Source organism: Lepeophtheirus salmonis, chromosome Z (genome assembly GCF_016086655.4).
Source record: "Lepeophtheirus salmonis chromosome Z, UVic_Lsal_1.4, whole genome shotgun sequence".
NCBI classification, from domain to species: Eukaryota; Metazoa; Arthropoda; class Copepoda; order Siphonostomatoida; family Caligidae; genus Lepeophtheirus; species Lepeophtheirus salmonis.
In genome coordinates, this window is record NC_092584.1 from 9,591,679 (window position 1) to 9,614,546 (window position 22,868).

Below are 22,868 nucleotides of genomic sequence, written 5' to 3' on the forward strand. Positions count from 1 at the left end.
ATTTTCTATATATTTATGAAATTATTCTCCAAAAAATTAATATTCAATTTTTTTTCTTTTTAAATTATATTTGAAATTTCATTTTTGAAATTTAAATATTTTTTTTAGTTTTTTCCTACAAAAATTTTTTGTCAAAAAAAAAAATTAATTTTCTGAAAATAACTATGAAATTTTTCTCCATAAATGTAATATTTGAAAATTTTTTCAAAAAAATTTATAATAGAAATATAATTTTTAATTTTTTTTTTTTAGAAAACTAAAATTTAAATTTTCTTCAAAAAATTTAATTTTTTGTTCACAGCTCTGAATAGTTTTTTTTTTTTAAGACATGCGGATTTTAGAATTATTTTTTCAAAAAGTTTAATTTTTGAAATTTTTTACGAATAAAATTTCCCAAATATGGACACCCCTGATATAGAGCCTAGGAAATAATCCTAGACAACGTTTTACATCGTCAAGAAGTTTCAGAATGGCATTAAGTCCGAGTTAACGGTCATTTATGAGAGGTTTAGAGTCTCAACAAGCCTTTGGTTCCAACTGTATAGCAAAAATATTAACAAAAACTATGGAAGGGATGCGAAGATCAACTATTGGGGAATGAGCTGGAGCAGGAAACGGCACCAGGGCTATCATTGACTCTACCGGATGCTTCAAGACAATTCTTGCGTCTGACAAGGTTACTGGACACAAACTACCAAGGGATCCTTCTACTCCGACACTAAAATTCCTCTCAGGGTATTTATAGTGAGAAAATCCTAATAATCAGATATGCTTCTCACACCCAAGTCACTAAACACAGGAGGGTTGAGTATTTTAAGCCGAGTCATCAGCGGGTCAAACAAGATTCAACAGTGTAGTTTTTGAATAAATCGAGAGTATGCTGTCAACCACCCATCGAATTCGCCCACTTTCCCTCTATATTTCTTTTTTTAGGAGCGACTGGGATTTGAACTCCCACAATCTGATTTAAAAAGACTTAAAACTTTTGCAGAGAACGTTGTCCACTAATCATTGCGTCTCTTCCCGTAACAAACAAAAAAAAACTTCGTTTTTTTTTTTTGATACAAATTACAGTTATAAACAGCTCTTATTAACCGATTTTTCCAATAGCCATCTGGCCGCATTGGACTTCCTCATTCCATACCTTTGACATGATAGATTACCTAGATTGTTCAGGCAGTTGTTTCGTATTCCATAAACCTATATAAAAATACACATATTTTTTTTAGCAATAGGGTAAAATACGCTCAAATAATAACATAGTAAATAGGTATAAAAACATACGGAAATTCGCAATCATCCATGGTTGGACAACAGCAAGAACCTAACAAAAAAACAAGAGAATTTATGTACGACCATGATAGTATAATAATATCTTCGCATCCTTCAATTACTCGATCATTTTTATAAATTATAGAGTGGGGGGGAAAAACATTTTCGTGGTCACTTTCATGTATTTCACTAATATGCCTAAGACTACATAATTTTTATTATCGTTATTTATTTATTATTATGAAGCAACATGTGTCATAATAGTGTTAGATGGAGTTTGAGCAATTAAATACTGCACATTGAGTTCAGTCGAGTTCAAGTAAAGGGCGGCTTTGGTCTCATTTCTTCAATTTACTTTTTTTATAATGTGTATGATGCTTCGAAATATTTTTTGGGGTTACAGGGGTTCCTTGGATGTATTGGGTAAAGTGGCGGTGGTATTTAGGAATCCCACACTACCGCTGGACGAATCCAAGGTCGAGGATATTCAACCACATTTTATGAGCCCCTAAGATAGTTATTTTTCCCCTCCTTATCAATCCTCTCGATCAATTTCTTAGAAGATTGTATTGAATTTAAAAAATTGCAAGGAAATTGTAATGCAATAATATTACTCACACTTGAAGGTACTCCCTATGGGGAATGGAACAAACAAGTATAGTTAGATATTTGTTATTAATAATGTTAAGTGAATATATAATATGGTCTTATTCATCATAAAGTTTGAACAAAATACAGGCAATTTTCCTCCATGGCAATTTATTCTGGAGCAGTTTTCCTAGTACCCCTACAAGTCAATCAAAACAATGACTAAAGTACATAAATTGAATTTCCAACTATTTCCGCTTCCTTCTTAATTTCCAGATTTGTCTCCCAGGTACTATTGACTTTTTGTAGACATTAAAAAATACTTGGAGATAAGATATCGCTGAAACTGAGGACCATTTTGAGGCAAAATAATAAGAGTCTTATAAAATATGGCATTGAAAGGTTAGAGCGGTACTGAAATGATTGTGTTGCTCTTGATGGTAAGTATATTGATGAATAAATCCAATTTCTTGGTTAGACCATGGACTTTTCATGCCCATGAGTTATATTTCATATATAACCCATTTCTCCTTAGACTCTTCTTAAATAAAAAACAAAAACGTTTTATACTATTTTAAGTTTATTAATTTAACTAAAAAAAGGTAATTAAATAAAAAAATATGTCTGCATTTACATGGTGAATAATGAGAGAAGAAAGGGACACTCTCAAAAAAATATAGTAAATTTTTTCAACATGAGAGGCCTGGAACCAAATTTATGAGCTTTTCCCACACGAAAAACAAATACTTGTTTAACGAAATTGTTGAAGATATTGTAGTGGGAAAAGTATAATGACGTCCCTACTCAGTACACATACTTCTTGAAGGTTGTAACAACGCTAATGACTAATAATCCAAGACGGAAAAGGATTTGCCATTTGCAAATATATATATGTATTGTACATACAATGAATTTCCATAAGGATCTTATTAAAAAATATCATTAATAGAGTAGATGTTACCGAGTGGTCCATTCAAATATGAAGACTTTGAATTTTAAGATTCAACAAGATGTACTTTATTCATTGTTACTATAAATATATGTTTGTAAAAACTCTCTCAATCATAAAAATAGCTGCTCTTAGCGGCAATGATGATTTCTAGCTTTGGCCTTGTCTAGAGAGCATTTCTTCCTCTCCAACGTTTCGGACTTACTAGCGGCGTAGGCGATAGTTCTGAGGACCCCCAACTGCTTGGATTGTGTGAATGGAAATTTGCTGAATACGTTGAATTGAGTTTTTCTGGACTTGTAGGTAAGCTATTGAGCACAAGTTGTTCCTGATTTACTCCTAAGGGTGTATGCTTTAATACATCGAAATATGAATTAATTTCAATATCACTCAACTTTAATCAATTATTGAATTAGTCAGTCTTCAGATTTCAATGAACCACCCGATATATGTAATTGTGACATAGGCAGAGGTGTAATATTCCATTCAAACAGCTCTGTTCATTTGGTATTGTTCCATATAAATGGTTTTGAAATTCAAATGAGTATATATATTTATTTTTTTTTTTGCCAAATTTGAATGCCTACGTAGCAATGCCATTGATAGTCTCTATCTCATAAAGAATATCAAATGAAGATTATTGTTATTATTGTTAAATTTTAATATGAATACAAAGTAATTAGATATTATATGAAAGGTAATGATGGAATTGTATGTATCTATACAATCACATATTATGGCCAGTAGGGTGAGGCGAATATCCCGACTATATCCAAAAAAACTTCGTTTTTGAATGAGCCTAACCATTTTTTTTTTTAAATTAGTGATCATAAGCTGATAGAAATGGTTCTATAAGTGGAACTCGACCTACACGCTAACCGTGGCTATTAAAAAAACCAGTGGGGGTAGTAAAAATTAGCCTGCATCCAGCCCGTTGACCTACGTAATACCCTACCTTAAATATTCAAATCATGTGTATTATGCTGTGACAACGTCTCAACCGTCGAATAGACATTCAAAACAAATACAGGCTTGCTTTCATCCAGTGGCACTCTTAATTTAAATTTTAATTAATCATGCATTTATTCCTCGATTGTCTTCAAACTCGGTGAAAGATAGGTTTCGTGACTCAAGATTCCTTATTTAAAGTTTCGACTGAATTAAAAGCAAAACCAACGAGAACGAGTAAAATAGAGTAACAAAGGAGTGAAATTTTGAGGCATCTCTTACGCGGCATCTCCCCCATAGTTATATCAAAGGAGCTTCGGGTTTTGGAGTGCCAATGTTTATCGTACCAGGGACTTATATTACAGTCTTCGCCATGGTCTTGAGGAGTGCCTCACACTTCTGTATAAGAAGTGGTGCCTTGGGCCAGGGAAAAGTTCGGGGACAACTTTATTTCATCTCAAGATAGAGCTCTGTTTCAGAGTGCTCCTAAGACCGAAGCCTTCCTCAGAGACAACTTTACAGACTTTTGAGACCTCAACATGTGACCACCCTCCTCTGTAGATGCGAACCCCTTGGACTACTCTATCTAAGAGCATCTGGAGAAGAGAGTGTCGGCAATTTCTCACAGGAGTTTCCAGGATCTAGTACCAAAAAAAGGAACGGCCATTTTGTTCAAAAATGAATAATTTTGTTAACCCAAGCCTCACCCTAAGGTACATATATGGGGGGGGAGGTTGTCTTCATGGTCTCCCCTGCTATTGAATTCCTTATTCTTTTGAAGAAGAAGGAATCATCATAAACAGAGCCAATCATAAGAAATTTCAAACTTGTTTCTCTTTCACTTCAAAATGACAAATATTTGTGGGTGGTTGTTTGTAACCAATAATATTCTTGTACTTTAATAGATGCGATGACTCATTGTATCAATACATTATAAAGTATTCCTGCCATTGTTATTAGTACAACATCAACAAATTGATGTAGGAAGAGACCAGAATTCACGTTCATTCTAATTAGTGTACTGCAAAACTTGTTGATAAAGTTATATTCTGTTTGCTACGACAGAGTGTAGACCCAAAACTTGCAGAGGCATTTAATCAATATTTTATTGCCGTTATTTTCAATATCTAGGTTTTATTGCACAACAAAACAAAGGCTGAAACTTATCAAACAAGTATTGTTTTTATGCCATGTCTGTAAATATAAAAATGTCGTCGTAACCCAATCTCTTCCGTGTTGGTGTCAGAACTGAGAAGGCTTGAAAGACCGTTAGAATCTCCATCCAGACTGCCTACAACATCAAGAAGTACATTAAAGCCCCCTTACAGGTAGGAAGAATAAAAAATTATGCAGCAAAAATATGGTTGACTTCTGGCCTGCCTCTATGTGGCCCTCCTCCACTCCTGACCTCAATCCTCTGGACTTTGCAGTTTGGGCTCTCTTGGAGAAGAATATCTACTGCACTTTCTACCCAAATTTTGATTCACTCTGAGCTGCCCTCATGACAGCGGGGTACACCATGGAAAATGCCTTCATCATCGAGAGTTGTCATTCTGATTGCCGGCGTGTCGAGCCTGTTATTCTTTGTGAAGGTGGACATATTGAATAAAAAATATAGCTAAATATTTATTGAAAAGTATCACCAATTGAGTTTGAGTTGTATTTTCTTGATTCCATACGTTTTTTTGAAAGGTAGTGGAGCTACTCCAAGTTTTTTAGTACCCGCTCTATAGCATAGTTGATAATTATTAGTGATGTAAGTAGAACGTATTTTTTAGCAGGCCCGTTTTATGGAATTGGTAATCTGATTTTGATATTATTGAACTGCTGACTTTCTACTACATTCAATTGTATTCAAAATCCGATTGAACATTCATGTGGGATCATAAAAGACGGAGATTAACCTTGAAGGATTTGTAGTAGAGTGATAATTGTATGTCATTGATGTACTCAGAATATAATTGTGGATTGATATCGGATCAATTCTAGCCAATGTCTTTTTATTTTCTTCCCCCTTGTTACAGCTGATTGACTTTGATCCAATGAAAATTCATGAAAGTTAAGCTGCTCTCCACCCAAACACTCTTCACATTGTCGTCAAGGTTATCATTTTGGTTTTTGGTATATTTTGTTAATATACCCAAAATACAAATGATTTTCAGCACTAATAATTACCTTGGACCTGGTAATAATTTTTACAATTCAGAATTAAGTTCTCATATAATTTTATAAGTCAACGAACAATTCCCTAACACGAATGTGGCTCCTAATATAATGATAATTATATGTCAATATTAGAAAAGTGAGTGAGGTTCCTTCTTCATGAAAACAAAATAATGATTCTAGACACTCTTTGAAAGAGGAAATTCATACTTATGAGGAAAGATTTTGCATGTTTACGTGTCTAGTTGATGTATTTATATATGGTGGAGAATTGGAGCACCCAAATACAGTAGAGTTGGTGTGCAAAGATACCTAATTATAGGTTTATTCTGAAAGGTTTAATTTGATTAAAAAAGATCTTACACTTTTTTATTAATAAGTTCCCTTCTCATTTCCTAAATAACTATTTGTTCTTTGCAAGGTCATAAGTTCGAAAAGGATTCCTTAGTTTAATAAAGGACGCTGAATTCACATCCTCGTATCAAGGGTGTCTGCAAGGGGTGGGCTGGAGGTGATGTAGCCCGCTAAATTAAGGAATGTTTCCTTTTTACTAGGAAATTTATTAATTGAATTTTTTTCCAGGAAAATTTACTATTTAAAATATTTTTCCAGAATACTTAATATTTTAAATTTTTTGCGAATAGCTGTGGGTTTTTGAAACTTTTTGTCAAAAAAATTTAATATTCGTAATTTAATGACTTAAATTTTTTGTGAAAACCTGGGGATTTGGATTTGTACTATTTCACTGAACACTCGTTCTATGGAAGGCCGTTCAACTTTGCGTTTCGTTCACAACCCTCCTTAAATGTTTCAACAATCATTTGACGAAATATAGTAAAACTGAAATAAACCTTCAATGTGAAATTGTACATCGAGAAATTGATGTAGAATTAAAATAGTGAGAAAATTAAGATCTCATTTCTATCGGAAAATTCAAATTACTCCAACGCTGTCGAACAAATGTAGGAAATATTGGCGTCACTCAAATAAGAAAAAAAGGATACATCATATAACGTTTCTTATTGCTTTCAAATCTATTTTTTGCAGTCCTTTAAAATACCTATGTACATATATAAGTACTTCAAAACATTCAAATTAGGCATAGTATTTTATTCGATACTGGTTAATAATATTGCTTAGTAATATATTTTATGAATATCATAGCTATACTTTAAGTATTTCTGTTAGATTTGCAAAATTTATTAATAGTTATAAAATAATGACCAAAATATATATCATATATACAACCAGGGATCTACAAGGAATTGTATTCCCATGCTTTAGGGGAAACAAAGCTGAAGTATAGCACAACAAACGTCATGTGACAAAGTAAGGCATTTGGCGGATCATAGCCTAAAAAAATACAAATTATATGTGAAAAAAAGAAGTTAAAAAGTCTAATTTAAAGTTTAAAAAAAACAGTTGTCTGATACAATAAAAATAATGATGTGATGAACGGGAGTGGTCTGAAAATATTCTGATCTAAACGTGAAGATGGCAACTCTCATAAATAAAATTTAGTCACATCTATCCAGCATCTATTGAGAGTTATTTAAAAAACTTTTTGGGGATTTTGGGGTCGCAGTTGTTATCTAACAGTCGTTAGCGGGAGTTAATGGCTGTGTTTTTGGGAAATTGAACAAAAAATGGAGTATCGAGCTGTTGATAAATATTTTTTTGTGAATGTGTAATCTTTTAATAGATTCAAACAACATCAGATATATAAAAGCTAGTTGAGTTCAAATTTGACACAACTGAGTCAATCCAACTCGGATTAATTGAGCCAAAAAACAAAATAAGTGTCTCGTGAACAATTACACCGATTAATATTTGTACGGGTTACAGAGATTGGGCCATCGCTGGGAGAAGTGTATAGAGTCCTAAGGAAGCTAAGATGACAAATAATAAAAAGAATATATACCTTCTATCTTTATAAGTTCGGAAAACTTTCAGAGCAGTCTCTACTGCTACTCTTCATTTGTTCAGGACTTATGTTTGTAGACTTTATATCCCTGTGAGAGACGTCCTAATATTGATGGCATTACGTAAAATCTCATATCGAATTCATTTTAAAACATGCGTTACCTATATACCGGATGATCCATTGAAATTTGAACACTGACTAATTCAATAATTAATTAATATTGAGTAAGTTAAAGTATAAGCAATTATTTAAAAAGAACAAAACAATTCTCAGATCTCTAGCTACCGTAGAAGTCGAGAAAATTGCATTTGAATCTGATGGACAAATTTCCATTCGCTTACTCCTAGCATTTGGGATTCTCTAGGTACACGGCCTTCGCTGTCAGCAAGACCAAAAACATTGAAAAGGAAGAAGGGATCTCTCAAAAAAGGCCAAACTGGATCTGGAAGAGTTAAGGAAAACAGACCAGGCCCATCCCCCAATCCCATGAGAACCCATGCAAGAGACATTGACGTTTAAAAACCAGACAGTCCAGAGAACTATCAAAAAAGTGGGTAGAAAGAGCCTTGAAATAGTTCAATCTCTTTTTGGAGGACTCTTATACGTTACTTTTAACTCTTTTTTTGACACTATTGCCCACCTACAACACTTATGCCAACATCCTCGACTACATCTTTTGTGCGCATTTCGAGTGAAAAGCCTGCAGTGCCCCTTCATCCCAAAACTGAGATCCTCAAAGCTACTGGTAACCAGCACTGGATCTCTATAACAGAGAACTGCCTCCGTAGTGGGTATTAGGCCTTCCGCCGCGTCCTGGAAGGCATTATTGACCCTTAGTACGGTACAAAAATGATTCAAAGGCCTCAGACACACATTAATAAATTATATCTTGTTGAAGTTTGCAATTCAAAGTATTCATATTTTAATGGATCACTCCGTAGTGTAACAATTTATCATAGACAATCCTCTTAATATTTTGGCACTGATTCCATATAATCCCCTACGTAGGGTTTTGCTACTAAGGAACAAACAGATACATCACTTTGAAATTAGGGAGTAGCATGTTGTGATACTATCAAGACAATAATTTTTAGAGACAGTTTGATTGAAATGTGAAAAAAAAAAATTATAATAATTGTTGTTTTTTCTTTCAAATGAATGTATTTACAAATTATATATGTGTATAAATATATCAGCAGTTGCGTGGAAATCAACTGAATATTCATGGTAAATAACTCTATGAGAAAATAATGAATGAATGATGATGATGATAGTACAACCTACCAAACAACCAACCAACGATAACAACAATAAATAAACAAATACCATCGAAGGAGAGAGAGAAAGAAGCATGATTATATCATATAAACATATTCAGAAGGAGATTTCATGTGGAGTATATTATAATTTGATAATGAGCCTTGCACAGAGTATTACTTTCTATTATAGTAAAATAGTTTGCTATATGTAAATTATAGTAGATTAAAACTAGTGATAGGAATCTTAATTTTTCTTGAGAACAGCTTGGGATTTTGAATTTTTTTTGACAAAAAAAAGTTATTTCTTGTGAATTGCTGTAGATTTTTGAAATTTAAAAAAATAAATTAATTTTTGTGAACAATTGTGGATTTTGGACATTTTTCTCATAAACAATATTTTTTTATGAATAACTGGAGATTGAAATTTTTTTCATCACCTGAGTATTTTGGAAATTTTTTAATACTAAATTGTATATTTGGATTTTTTTTCAGAAATTTAATAATTGACATTTTGTAATTTAAAATATTAATAAATCAAAATTGGCATTAGGAATTTTTACTAGAATCGACATTGGGATTTGTTTTGGAATTGTCCCATCATTAATTGAAATTATGACATGTCGGACTCTATTTGTACAATGGAGCATTTTCATTAATGTCATAAAAGGCATCATAAGGAAAGGAGTCGCCATTTTGGGGACTTTAAGTTGATATTTTTACTGCATAATATGGACAAATTCACAATGAATCCTATACTTAACTCCATCAAAAGGCTCTTTGAATAAAAAGAGACTTACTGACTGGCTTGAATACTACTTGATGTTGTTGATAAGCACGGATATTGAAAATAAATCAAAGTTCCATTTATTGGAAATCCCTAAAAAGCTCTAGAATTGTACAGCTTTTTACAATTTTGATCGATTAGTACATTTAGAGTAAAATACGACCTCAACGTGAGTATGGTAGCACTCGTAAATAATAGCTAGTCACATCTATCGAGTATCTGTTTGGCAGTTATTTATAAAAACTTTTCAGGCATTTTGGATGTGCAATTGTTATGTAACAGTTCATTGAGTGAGCTGATGTCAAGTGTTTATGTAAAAACGAAGAAAATCAAGTATCAATCTATTAAAAAATATATATATTTTTTTAAATGGTATCCCTTAAATAGATTCAAACAAATGCAGACATATATATTATCAAGTCTTGTTGTGTTAAAATTGTGTTCAAAGACGTGTAACAACGTGTAAGACATTCTCACATATATTTGTGACGTCTTTAATGTTGGATCAGTTCTAGATCTACACCACCACGACCCCCCTTTTCAGTCTTTCTTTTTATCAGTCCAATCTTTTTTACCATCAACAGTCCTCAGGACTGATACATTGGTCTTTCAGTCCTAGTATCCCAACTATCTTTTTTATTTTCTTCACTCCTAGCTGGAATGGAAGAATATAGGAACTAGGAAAATAATGAATCATGGCTAAAGTGTATAATAATAGGCTCTAGTCACACATCTTCTACAGGGATCTTGTCTCTTTGAAATAGATTATGGACCATAATGAAATCTGAGCCACACAAATGACGAAATTAGTAGTAATTACGTCATTTTAGTTGTTGTAGTTTCTACAAATATTGATAAGGACCGGTCCTAAGACTAACAAAGAAAAACTACAGTTTTTTAAGGTTTTTTGGATTGATCCAACACTAAAAGTCATGCAATCGAATCACGCAACCCTTTCCCATCTCAAATTAAACATATAATATACAAATAAAATTAAACTGTTTCTAGGAATTACATAGTTCTCCTCCAGATGTTTCACCCTTTTTCTTACGATCTTACATATAAATTGGTATGTAATACTAAATCTATTTCTTCATATTTCCCCTTCCTTATTTCCTCCTCTCTCTCTATCTTTCACTCCAAAGAAGGTGTGTACATTCTTAATAATATATACATTACACATTATATATGTATATATAGATGTTTATATATAACTATACATGGGTGTATAGAAAATACATAATCAATATTGTATCTCACGTATAAAACATAGACATTTAAAGGAAATTGAAAGCCTATAAATAATTTGTTGACCATTAAAAAGGAACATCTACAGCGTAGTTAGGTACTGAGCTCCTTTTGAGACTGGTTCTTACTCCATCTTTTCATTTTTTGTAAAAGATTTGGATTTTTTTCTAAAAATATAATCTTTGAAATGTTTTTCCAAAAAATTTTTTTTTTTTTTTTTTCAAAAAATGGATTTTTATTGTGTAAATAACTGTGGATTTTTGAAATATTTTTCCAAAATGTTTAATATTTGAAATATATTCATCGAAAAATTTTAATTTATGCAATTAAAACTTTTGAAATGTTTTTTAAAAAAGTCCTAAAGTCAAGCTGCTATGGTTTTTTTAATTTTTTTTCCAAAAAAATATTAATATTTGCAATTTCTTTGTAAATAACTATAGATTTTTGGTAATTTTTTTCCAAAAAAAAATTATATTGGAATTTTTTTTTTTCAAAATATTTTATATAAAAAAAAAATATTTTAAATTCCATTTTTGAATTTTTTTTTCCTTAAAAATTAATTTTACAATATTTTTGTACATAGCTTCCAAAAACTATACCTCCTCCTCCCCATTATAATCCTGTGGACGCCCTTACCTTCAAATACTTTCAATGTCTTTTATTTCTTTAAAAAAAAGGCAAATGTGTTTTTGATTTATATATAATAACAAGAGTTATAAATTAAAATGAATCATCTTGAATAATTATATAGTTGATAGGAACATTTTGTCACTAATTTTTTCTTCCTCTAAATTTCCCCTATCCCTCCATGTGTCTCCCCCCCCCAACATAAATCCTAGAATCAGAATGGAATGAGTCGTGTAAGTTATAATATTATCATTATTACAGAGTAATATAACATTGTATAATATAAACTAAATATCTCTCTAGCAGCATAATAATGCATCAAGTTTATGGAGTGAAAAATTAGATAAGTTGTTCACTTTTTCCATCTTGTATTTCTACCCCTCAGAATAGAAGAGAAAAAAAGAGGGGTAAAACGGAGAAGCTAAAAAGGACTCTTCTCTAGTGTACATATGATAGAATTTACATTAGACTGTTCCGTTTTTAGACTAATATTTATCTCTACATATCCACGTAACACTTTTCTGCTGAAGAGAATCAAAAAACTGACTTCTGACGTCAGAGGTGTTTACAAGGTGTGGGATAGAGGGGCTCTATTACCATCCCCCCCACACAAATTAAGGAATTTTTCCTTTCTACTAGAAAATTTAATATTTGAAATTTTATTTTTCGAATTTTGTACCAAAAAAATTTAATTTTTTGTTAAAAGCTATGGATTTTTTAAAAATTTTCTACCAAAAATATCAGAAGGTTTTTGAAATTTTTTTCCAAAAAATTAATATTTGAAGAATAATTTGTATAAATTTTTTCCAAAAAAATTATTTTGTCGTGAAAAGCTGTGGATTTTTGAAGTTCTTTTCAAAAAAGTGTAATGTTTTTTTTTTTTCCAAAAAAAATATAATTTTTTTGAATGCCTTAAGATTTTTGAAATTTTTTTGCAAGAAAATTAATTTTTTAAATTAAACTTTTTAATTTTTCCGATCAAAATTGTACTATATCCTATAAATAACCGTCTTTATCAAAGTTAAAGGGCTCTCAGACAATTTTAATTTGGAAAAATTGCACTTTCTTAGGCCTCATGTACCATTTTAAATATTATATGTCATATAAAAGGGGGAAAAAAACCCCCACTCAAGTTAAAGCATTCTCATACCCTTTTCCGCAAGTATGCGGGCATTTTAATTGGTTAAAATCGTATTGTTGAAAAAAATGAAATGAAATTTTAAATATTAATTTTCTAAGTAAAAATCCTTAATTTTGGGGAAGGGTAATTTTTTTCATTACTTAAAAAAGTAATAAATAGTTCAATACCAGTAATAAGTAATAATAATAAATTAAACATTATTTTCGTTATGCCGATCCCGATTAATCCTCCTCCTACTACTAAGAATCCAATTTTTCAAACTAAAATCGTCTGTACTACGTCAAAAATAGTCTGAGAGGCTTGTAAGCTTGCCAGAGTCAGTTTTTCGATTGTCCATCTCAGAAAAGATCCTTGTGCAGGATAAAAACATTATTAGCTCGAAAACGGGACAGTCTAATTTCTTGTACATTCTACAATATCCTGCTCTTTCTCCACCAAATAAAGTATATTGAGAAATAAATTGGGATTTAAAACGAGGGGAATTTTATTCTCATTGAGTGAATCAATGACTTTATATATATGTGTGTATGTGTAGAACGAGGCGGAGAGAATTTGTTTCTCTCTAATTACAAACAGCAAAGACTTTCTCCTTCTTGTTCGGTTATAAAAGTCTCCCTGCCCCTTGAAAATAAAACACGTGGAGTAGAAGAAAGAGACACATAGAGAAGGGACCTTTATAAAAAAGGAAGGCTACTCTTTTATAATAGACCAATAGCAGGTTATATAATAATCCAGGCTGTACAATCCTCCTTTTTTTTGTTCCGGACATGTGTTCTTTTTATATCCTGTACAAGGAGACCGGGATTAAATTAATTTTATCAAGATAGAACAATTATTTTCTATAAAAAAATACAGGAATAAACCCTTCAAAAGTATTATTTTTCCATGAGAGGCGTTCTGTTTTGTCAAAGTTACCAACATGACAGCGTGGTACGCCAATGATACTGTCTTCCTCGTGAAGAGCTTCCCATATGTTCGCCGGCATGTCCAGGTTGTTATTGCTCGTGAATGAGGACGTATTGAAAAAAATACATTATTCTAACTTATCCAAATTGGTTTGGAGTTGAAACTTATTTCATAGATGACCTTCTTGTACATTCCCATGACCTTTAAAATCTTACGCTTCACCATTTGGGTTTGAACAAGATGGATCACCCTTTTGTCTTTTAGACACTTTTATTGCAAAGTTACTTGTTATGATTTTGCAGCATGTATAAAAGTTTTGAAACGAAACCTTCTCTATCAGATTTCGAATCCAGAATAAGGACACCTTCAGTTAGCTTATAACCAAGGGTAAAGATTTTGGGTAGGCACACTTAACGCTCATGTTATAGATCTCTTTTTGAAGGAAGGATTACACGATACAAAAGTTAAAGATGACATCCCTGTTCCCATCCAATAAAAGTTCCTTTGGCTATAAGCCAACCAACCAGTGATATATCAAATATCTACATTCGCCTCCATGGATCAAGCTGATGTCTGCACTCTGCATTATCTAATCGTTTACAAAGACTTTTGTACCACCGCCATGTGTCTAGGAACCAAGGATTCCTATCTAATATACTATAATACACCCCTGCCCATGGGTTGTACAGGTAAACTGCTCGGCTGGAGGCAAGTTGAATTTCTCCACCGATGCTTACTTGAGGATCAAAAAAGTATCCCAACATTTCAAAATACATATTTGCTCACAGGTTGTACAGGTTAAGTTCTGGGACAAAATACAGTTTAATTTCTCCCGCTGTTGTGTTTCTAGGCACCAAGGAAATCTGACAATATTCTATAGTACATCTCAGTCCACGGTTAGTGTAAATTAAGTTAAATTTATCCACTGCCCTTCCTCAGCAACAAGGAACCTACTAGTATAGTAAAATACATTCCACTACGTCTCTCAGGTTGTGCAGATGAATTACTGGGCCACAAGGCAGTTTAAACTGCCCCGCCACATCATTTCTAAACACCAAATATCCCGGTTCTAATATACTAGAATACACCCATCACCCATGGGTTGTGGCTTCTGGTCCCTGAGGGAGGTTAAATTCTACCACTGTCACTTCTCTGAGCATCAAAGAACCCTTTTTATATCCAAAATATATTCCGGTCCTCAGGTTGTACTGGTCAAGTGTTAGAAAATAATATTTAAAGGTAGCCATGGCCTTGAAGACCAAAAAAGTGTTAACAGAAGGGTTTCTGGATACTTAAGAACTAAAATAAAAATATCAGGATGATCCATTGATTGGTTCGACTGTAATGATTAAAAAAACAATCATAGACCTGCACAGAGACATTCACATTTAATATACAAATATATTATAAGGATAAGATGAACAATATGACCGAAAACGAAGGAATGAGAAAATATGCACATCCATAATATATTCAAATTTCAAAATTATTAGCATAATAAAAAATTTATGTACCTATAATATGATAATTTAATTCAAATGAAATTTGAGATAATATACAGATACATGATAACTTCATAATAGATAGAAGCAACAGGATATCATGGAGTATCCCAGTAAAATATGAATATTTTTCTCTCGCTATGATTCGTTTCATATCCTATTATCTACTCATATCAATACCCTACACTCAATCAAGTATATCGCAGTCAGAAGTTCTTGAGCCCGCCTGCCATTCAACATCCTGGAATACAAGACCGGATGGGTAAATATTCGCATTGTATTGATCAAGTAACAAAACATACACAAACGAAATTTCAGAGCCCATAATAAAACCAAGATCCCGTGTTTCTGCACCAACTATTGTCTCACTACAGAAAAACTAGCTGGATTGAAGAAATGTCCACACCCCTTACAATTCGTTTTCAAGCAATCCCTGGAGCAGGGTGTAATGATTTGTCCATTCTGTGCCGAAATGGATAACAGTGTACGACTATGCTCCGAAAATGCTCCCTGCTTCCAAGAAGAGATCTGTGTATTTTCGCCAGATTTGAGTAAATCCGGAAGAATGGTTCTGGGCCAATGCTTTCCCAAATTCAACTCTGAGAAAATCATATGTTGGGAACAGAGCTCAGAGTACCCACTCCTTCGATCCACTCTTAATCAAAGAAACTGCATTACAGGGATTCATCAAACTCCAGCACGGATGTTGAGTCTGAGCTATGATGATCTATTCAATTACTGCAAGAGTTTTGAAGTAACAGCCGTATCTAATGATGCCCAAGCCAGAAAGAGTGATCCGACCACTTCTAACTGTGCTATCCATAGCCTAATAAATGTCAGCTCAGGAAGTGAATCCGTATGTCTGGCGAATGGGATTCAGTGTAAGGATAATCCTTGTTGTAAATTAGACGAAAATGAAAGAAGTTATACATGTGGGAATGTATGAGGGACGATTAACAAGAGAAATAGGAGGACTTTATATCTTTCTGTTAAAAAATATAGAAGGAATTATTGCTAAATAAAAATATAGCATCATTGCAACACAATCATTTTTTGACTCGACTTTGTTTGTACCTCTAAACTTCACTCAATGTTAGGGTCGTCTTGTCCCTAAGGGATTTTCTAATCAATCAAAATCTTAACTATTTATAGGCACAAATTATATCTTATATATTTTTCACAAGGAATTATATGACATTTTCTAGCAATTTTTAGGATTCCCATTAGGCCTATCACGATGCTAATATCTTTCCACTTGTTTGTTACCAATATGAAGGGTCGCTTGTGTAAATCCGGACCAATTTAAACTGAATCCTGATCAATAAGGGAGGCATGTAGAGATTTAATATTAAATTTACTAGTTCTAATAGTACAAAATAATAAATTCATTCAATTTGTTCGGCATCTTTCCAATCATTGGCTTGATACGAGGCCTAAAGTATATGCAGACCTTTGCCACGTCCCCGATGTCTACTTTTTTTCTTCAGTACTCGTGGATAGAGGCCTTCAAGTAGTAGATACTTTTGGTTGAATTGTCAGAGAATTTCCTCTCTAACTCCTCCTAAAAGAAGTAACACATGAGATTTATATAGGTGGAGCTAAAGATCAAGGTCTGGGAATCCCAAAATGGCATACGTCTTGTTGAAAGAGGAACTCGATATCATTGGCCTCAGCTTTCATCCAAGGTATCACTGGGTCAGATAGGAGTTTACTGTACCTGTAGGCAACTACCAGTATAATTTTGGCTCAAATAAGATGTGGGGTTGGGGCATGAAACTACCGTTTCTACCAATAACCTCAAGGATCATGATGCTGTAAGGAAACTTGGTTTTAAATACGTGGAGGGCATTGACAACCTCTGAGACAAACCATCCGTCGTTCTGGATGTAGCAGAATCTATCGCCTGTCCTTTGTTTCTACCCCGTATAAATGATGATTTGGTTACCATGGGACTTCCAATCGTTCAGCAATTTTCTTTCATGGGCGGCCTGGGTTACCTTTATTTTGTATGCAAGTATATGTCTTTTGTAGAGGAGGTATGACTTCATCATCAAGTCAGTGATTATTGTCCTGGAGATTTTGGATATCTGAGCATCTTCTTGATGTAGGGTTAGCTGTCTCCCATGCAAGCCAACTGGATGATGGGCGTTCCTCCGGGTCTATAAATATAAATAAATACATGTTTTTGATTAAAAGGTGTGTAACAAACTTAAAGCTAACACTCAACTTCTCATTTCAAAATTGAAAAAACGAGTGCAATGCTTTTCTTATTGTTCAAGATGTAGTTAAAGATGGTCCAGATTTACCTGAACGACCCTGTATTTTGGTACTTTTTTGACAAAAAATTAATAAATAAAAAATATTAAATAGCTATGGACATAGGCGTACGCATAATTTGGGTTTGGGGTGTGAGATGATGATTTTTTTTTCGTCAGTAATTTGTTTATTCTAGTTTTTGGTTTACGTGATTGGCGTGTTAATTTTTTTAACATCACAGTGAATTTAAAAGTACCTGCGTCAATATCAGTTTAGTATAGTACCCATTTAAATGCGTGAGTTATTATAGTACCAGGCTACCGAACAGCACCAATTCTAACTGATAGAAGTGGAAGCTACAGGGAGTTATGATCAAATCAGTGCTTGCGTGTGCCGGCAATTTTGTTATAATTAATCTGTCAGATGGAGTCTTTTTTTTTTTTTTTTTTTTTTTTTTGCCAGATACATTCCTACATCAAAACCAATTAATGAACTTTTGGGCATCATGGCAACAGCTGCTCCAGATATAAAGAAGATTGAACTTACAGAGGATGAACGGCGTTGACCCGTGACGATAATTTTTTCCACAACAAAATTGGGAGGTCTCAAATGTGATGCTGGAGACCGAACTAGGGTCTGGCAACAAAGCCTCATCAATATAACGGTTTTATTTTCAACTTTTTTTTTTAATTTCGTTTACGGTAGTCTGGAAAAGTTTGACCTATGGAATAAAATGATAAGGAACTTTGGTCTGGCAACAAAGTCTCAGCATTAAAGCAGTTTGATTTTCCACTTTTTTAGAATTTCGATTACGGGTAGGGCGGCAAAGTTGTCCTATAGTATGAAAATTACCTATGCAAAGTTCCTTTTTCTTCGAGGTAATTTTTAGGTAGACCAACTTGTTTAAAATTTGAAGGGAGATGATATTTTCTCTTTTTCTCTAATAAGGATTCAAATATAGCATTAATCATTTTTTTGCATTTATTAATTATGATAAACATTATTCTTTCTAACCTATAAGTTACACATACAAAGTTTTTTCTAAAGCTACCCTATGGAGCAAAAAAGATAACAAAATAAAAGTATGCGCACTATACGGGAATCTTCCAATTTTTCTAAATTGAAAATCTAACCACTCTACTGTGCACCTTGTAAAGTATAAGATAGGTCGATCAAGTGCCTGAGTAAGCACTGCTTTAACTTCATTGAGAAGGAAATATGGACCCCCCAGTAGTCCGGATCTTAATCTGATTGATTATTTTATTTAGGGCCATGTTCAATCCTAAAAAAAATTGGGCATCTTATACCATCAAGGACTGTCTAATTGCATATATCAAGAAGACAATCCCCAACATGCCAAGGAACTACATTGTCACCGCCTGTTCCTCCTTCCAGGCCTGGATCCATAATATGATTGATGCTAGAAGCGGACACATCAAATGACCTCTTTCTCAACATTCATATCTACAATTCCAGCCATGTTTTAAAGTGAATCCACCAAAAAATGTAGCCTCAGTGACAATGGTAGATTTTAAAAAAATGCCTGATTTGATCTTAACACCCTTTATTATAAGATGCTTAAAAATTTTCGTGATTCCATCACTCTTTAAAACATGCTTAATCATTGAGCACTGTTATTTATCATTCAACTTTTTCTCTGAAACAAAAAACAACAGAAAAAAGGGGCCAAATTAGTAAGCAGTTAGCTAAATTCTACCCCACTGTGGAAATATTATTCTCTAATATTTTGGAGGCTTTTTCAATTAAAAGCTAATTCTAATGGAACCAATCGGCGTCCAGAACACTGATGAGAGGAAATAAAGTGGACACATCGACAGGCTTAAACAGTAATTCAAGATGGGACAGTGAGTGTTAGTTGCTACGAGTGTTGAGACTAGCTCTCGGACTAATTTTTCCCGGTTTAGTCTTGACCAAATTTCTGGACAATTATTTTAGTCCAGTCCGATATCTAAGAACGTTTTGTCAAATTTAATAGTTTTCAAATGATGAACCGATTTATTAATTCTCAATCTATGTACTGATTTTATAACAGCCCCTGCCTCCTGATTTATGATTTGTACAAATATGATTTATGAAGCGCATTTAAATTCATATGACGTCATTTTATGTTGATGTGTATGGATTTAATCAACACAAGTATTGAGATTCGGTCCAACAGCGAGTTTTTTTTTTCAATTCGGTCTTAAATGATTTATTTTAGACCGAGATGGACCGATATTTCGGTCCGACCGTAAACAGAAATTTAATCGTTTTCAAATAAATGAGTGATTATTTCCGTTGCATGTACCGATTTTCACTCCCAACTGATTTATGGCCTGTACAAATTAAGAATAGGAGGGAGTATCTACTTTTCTCGGATTCAAGTTGGGTCAGATTTTTAGACGTAAATATACGAGTAAACTTCGGGCACCCAAACTTTCAGATCTGGATTCACAAAGTTTATGAGCATCTACGCCAAAGTTAATAAAATTGGACATGTTTCTTGTATCTTGCAACCTATCATTCTAAAAGAAAACGAAAAAAAAGCCCAAAATCAGTTGGTAGTTAGCCAATTCTTTCAAATATGGAATTATTGTTCAAAAATATAGTTGATAATAGTTCAAAAACTTAAAAATAACTAATTATAATCAACTAATCAACGTTCAGAACGCTAAGTAAGAGAAAAGAAGAAAAAAATTCACAATTGACTACTAAATACACGATATAGTTTTGTGTTAGTTAGGTAACACCATGTGAAATAACCACGGGCTGCAACTGTTAATGTCGACGTAACTTCAAGCACTACTCAAGATAAATAGAGATGCTTAAATTCGATATAGATCATATTAAATATCTATTTTTTAACTAAGATTTAGTATTTAGAAATACTATCAGTTTTTAAGATCCGGAAAATCCCTCCGGGATGTTTTTTATGAACCGGTATTGTATAATACAAGTTAACTTATACAGTGGTCGGATACATACTTTGGATTCAGATGCAAGACTCGTTCTATCTCTAGTAAAAATATAATCTATACAACACTTTTGGGTATCCTGTACAAAGTTGAAATTCAATCCTCGCAGCCTTTTAATAGCAAGGAAACTACTTGGGCACGTCAAGCAAAGGGACGTAAAGTCAAGCAAAGAATATATTTAACCAAGGAAGATGAGAAGGATCTGGAATTTTTCTAGTTATTCGGTTAATTAGCAATTCGAAGGATCACAAAAGTAGATGAACGGTTTCATTGTGTGGAAGGATATAATAAAAGAAAGGAAAAAATGTTTTTTAAAATAAATTAAAAACATTTAATAAGTAACAAATTGAACAGTTAACAAAAAATATAGGAATTATAAAAATTAAGTAATATTTAAAAATGCTACAACATGTAACGAAATAAAATTAGAAATGAATAAATAAGACTAAAATTTATAAAAAACAATAGATAAAATCATATATAAAGCAGTCCAAATTTTCAATTAATTGGCTCAATTTGCAATCCTTCCAAAAGATAATATTTTGATCTAAATCTATCCAACATTTTAATTTAGGAATGATATTTCAGATATACTTCTTATTCTTTTTCTTGGATGAAAGTAATTTTGAGGAGCATCCAAATCCACTGAGTCATGAAACCGAAGAAAGAAAATTGATTTCCGTTTTGTAAAACGAACTTCTAGGATTCCAAGACCACGATTTCAATGTCATTCCATGACCGTATCCTTGTCGTAAACAATGTTATTCTCCAACGTACACGATGTACCTGTAGATGCAAGCTATTATGAAGCTAAACATGGGGAAATTTATTTAAATTCTCCTATTAATATATCATTGGGGATTTCGTCAACTGTGTTGCATTTTATCATTTTGTTAGTTATTTTTCTATTTTCTTTGACTCAGATTCGCAGGTATCATATTTAAGGTGCAATAAATACTTATGTCGCAAAATATGTTTGATTTGTTTTAAAATAATAACCCGCACCATTGCTCCAGTTTATTTAGATTTGTATGTTACGTGTAATTATACAACAAATTAAGAATTGATAAATTAATCTTAAAATATCAAAATGTTTAATATAGATCACCGAGGGTAAAAAAGTACCAAACCGCGGTGCAACACCGTACCGTATCAGTTCTAGTCTTTATTCATTGACATATATGATCAACTTACATTTAAAAAAAACCAAAAAATCAGCTATATAATCGGCCTAGACCGAATTATCCATTAAAATTTTTTTTAACAGCCCAGTTTCGAACAAACTTCTTTATAGGATCGAATTAGTTCAGTCCACTAAAATCATTAATATCAAATCTGTTTAGGATTGGATTTTGAGACTATATCTTTTTCCCTTTTTTGTAATTTATCCGTTCGACCCGATTCGACAAAACCCTAATCGAAATTCCCAAGATAGGTAATATTTCACTCAGACGTCATCAAATCATTTTTGTAATTCCTGTTTTTTATGTATACATTCCACAAACTCTTTTTGTCCCTATATCAAAATAGACAATAATTGTGATTGACAGCCCTAAGGATTATTATTATACTATAATTTATTAGACACCCTCCTAGCTCCGGTTTTTTATGCGTTTAAGAATAATCAATCAAACATCTTTCAAAATTCTTCTTTTTAAGGGGATTATATCAATTAAAATATAGGGAAGTCAAATATCAAATATATATATTTATAATAATCGTAAAGGAACTTGAAAATGTAATAGTGGTTGTTTTTAGGGATATTTCTTCAATTGTCTAAGGAAAATTATATATATTATATGTGACAAGTCAACATAAAAACAATATTTAAGAAAAATGAAGATAAAGAGACGGGAAAATACAGAAAATAAAAGTGGCCACCCTGATAATTTGAATAATGTTTTGGAGGAGACCAGCTCAGCTGCCATAATGTTTTACTACATTCAAGCAACTCTTAGAGAAAGACAATGAACACAAAACTTTCAAAAATCAGCAGCACGGAGGCGAAATGGGAAAGGGTGTCTGTCTGTTTTTCTCCACATCCAAGCGAGCCCTGAAGAGATCATGAAGGACGTAGGGTGCTCTTAAAGTATTGTTTACAAGATTAAAAGCATGGTGTCTTCAGTAGAAGTCTTGTGAGGTCCCCTGGCAGCGGTAAACGTCTGTAAATCGGAATAATGGTGGACGTGGACACCGTGATTACCAGAGGTTCGACCAAGTAAATGAGGCAACATACCAAGGCTATTAATGCCAGTAATTAGACTGTGAGTAGTTATGTGAAGGATTTGGAGAAGGCATCTTATTTTTGGGGATATCGGCTACTGCT

At 32.9% G+C, this 22,868-nt stretch overlaps 1 long non-coding RNA gene across 1 annotated transcript; it reads left to right on the plus strand.

Annotated features, from left to right (window-relative positions):
• The first annotated feature begins 15,367 nt into the window (after positions 1–15,367).
• LOC121130238 (uncharacterized) lies at positions 15,368–16,360 on the plus strand. The gene is made up of 2 exons (XR_011783835.1): positions 15,368–15,573; positions 15,630–16,360. It is a non-coding gene; the product is annotated as an uncharacterized lncRNA (long non-coding RNA).
• Positions 16,361–22,868: the final 6,508 nt, after the last annotated feature.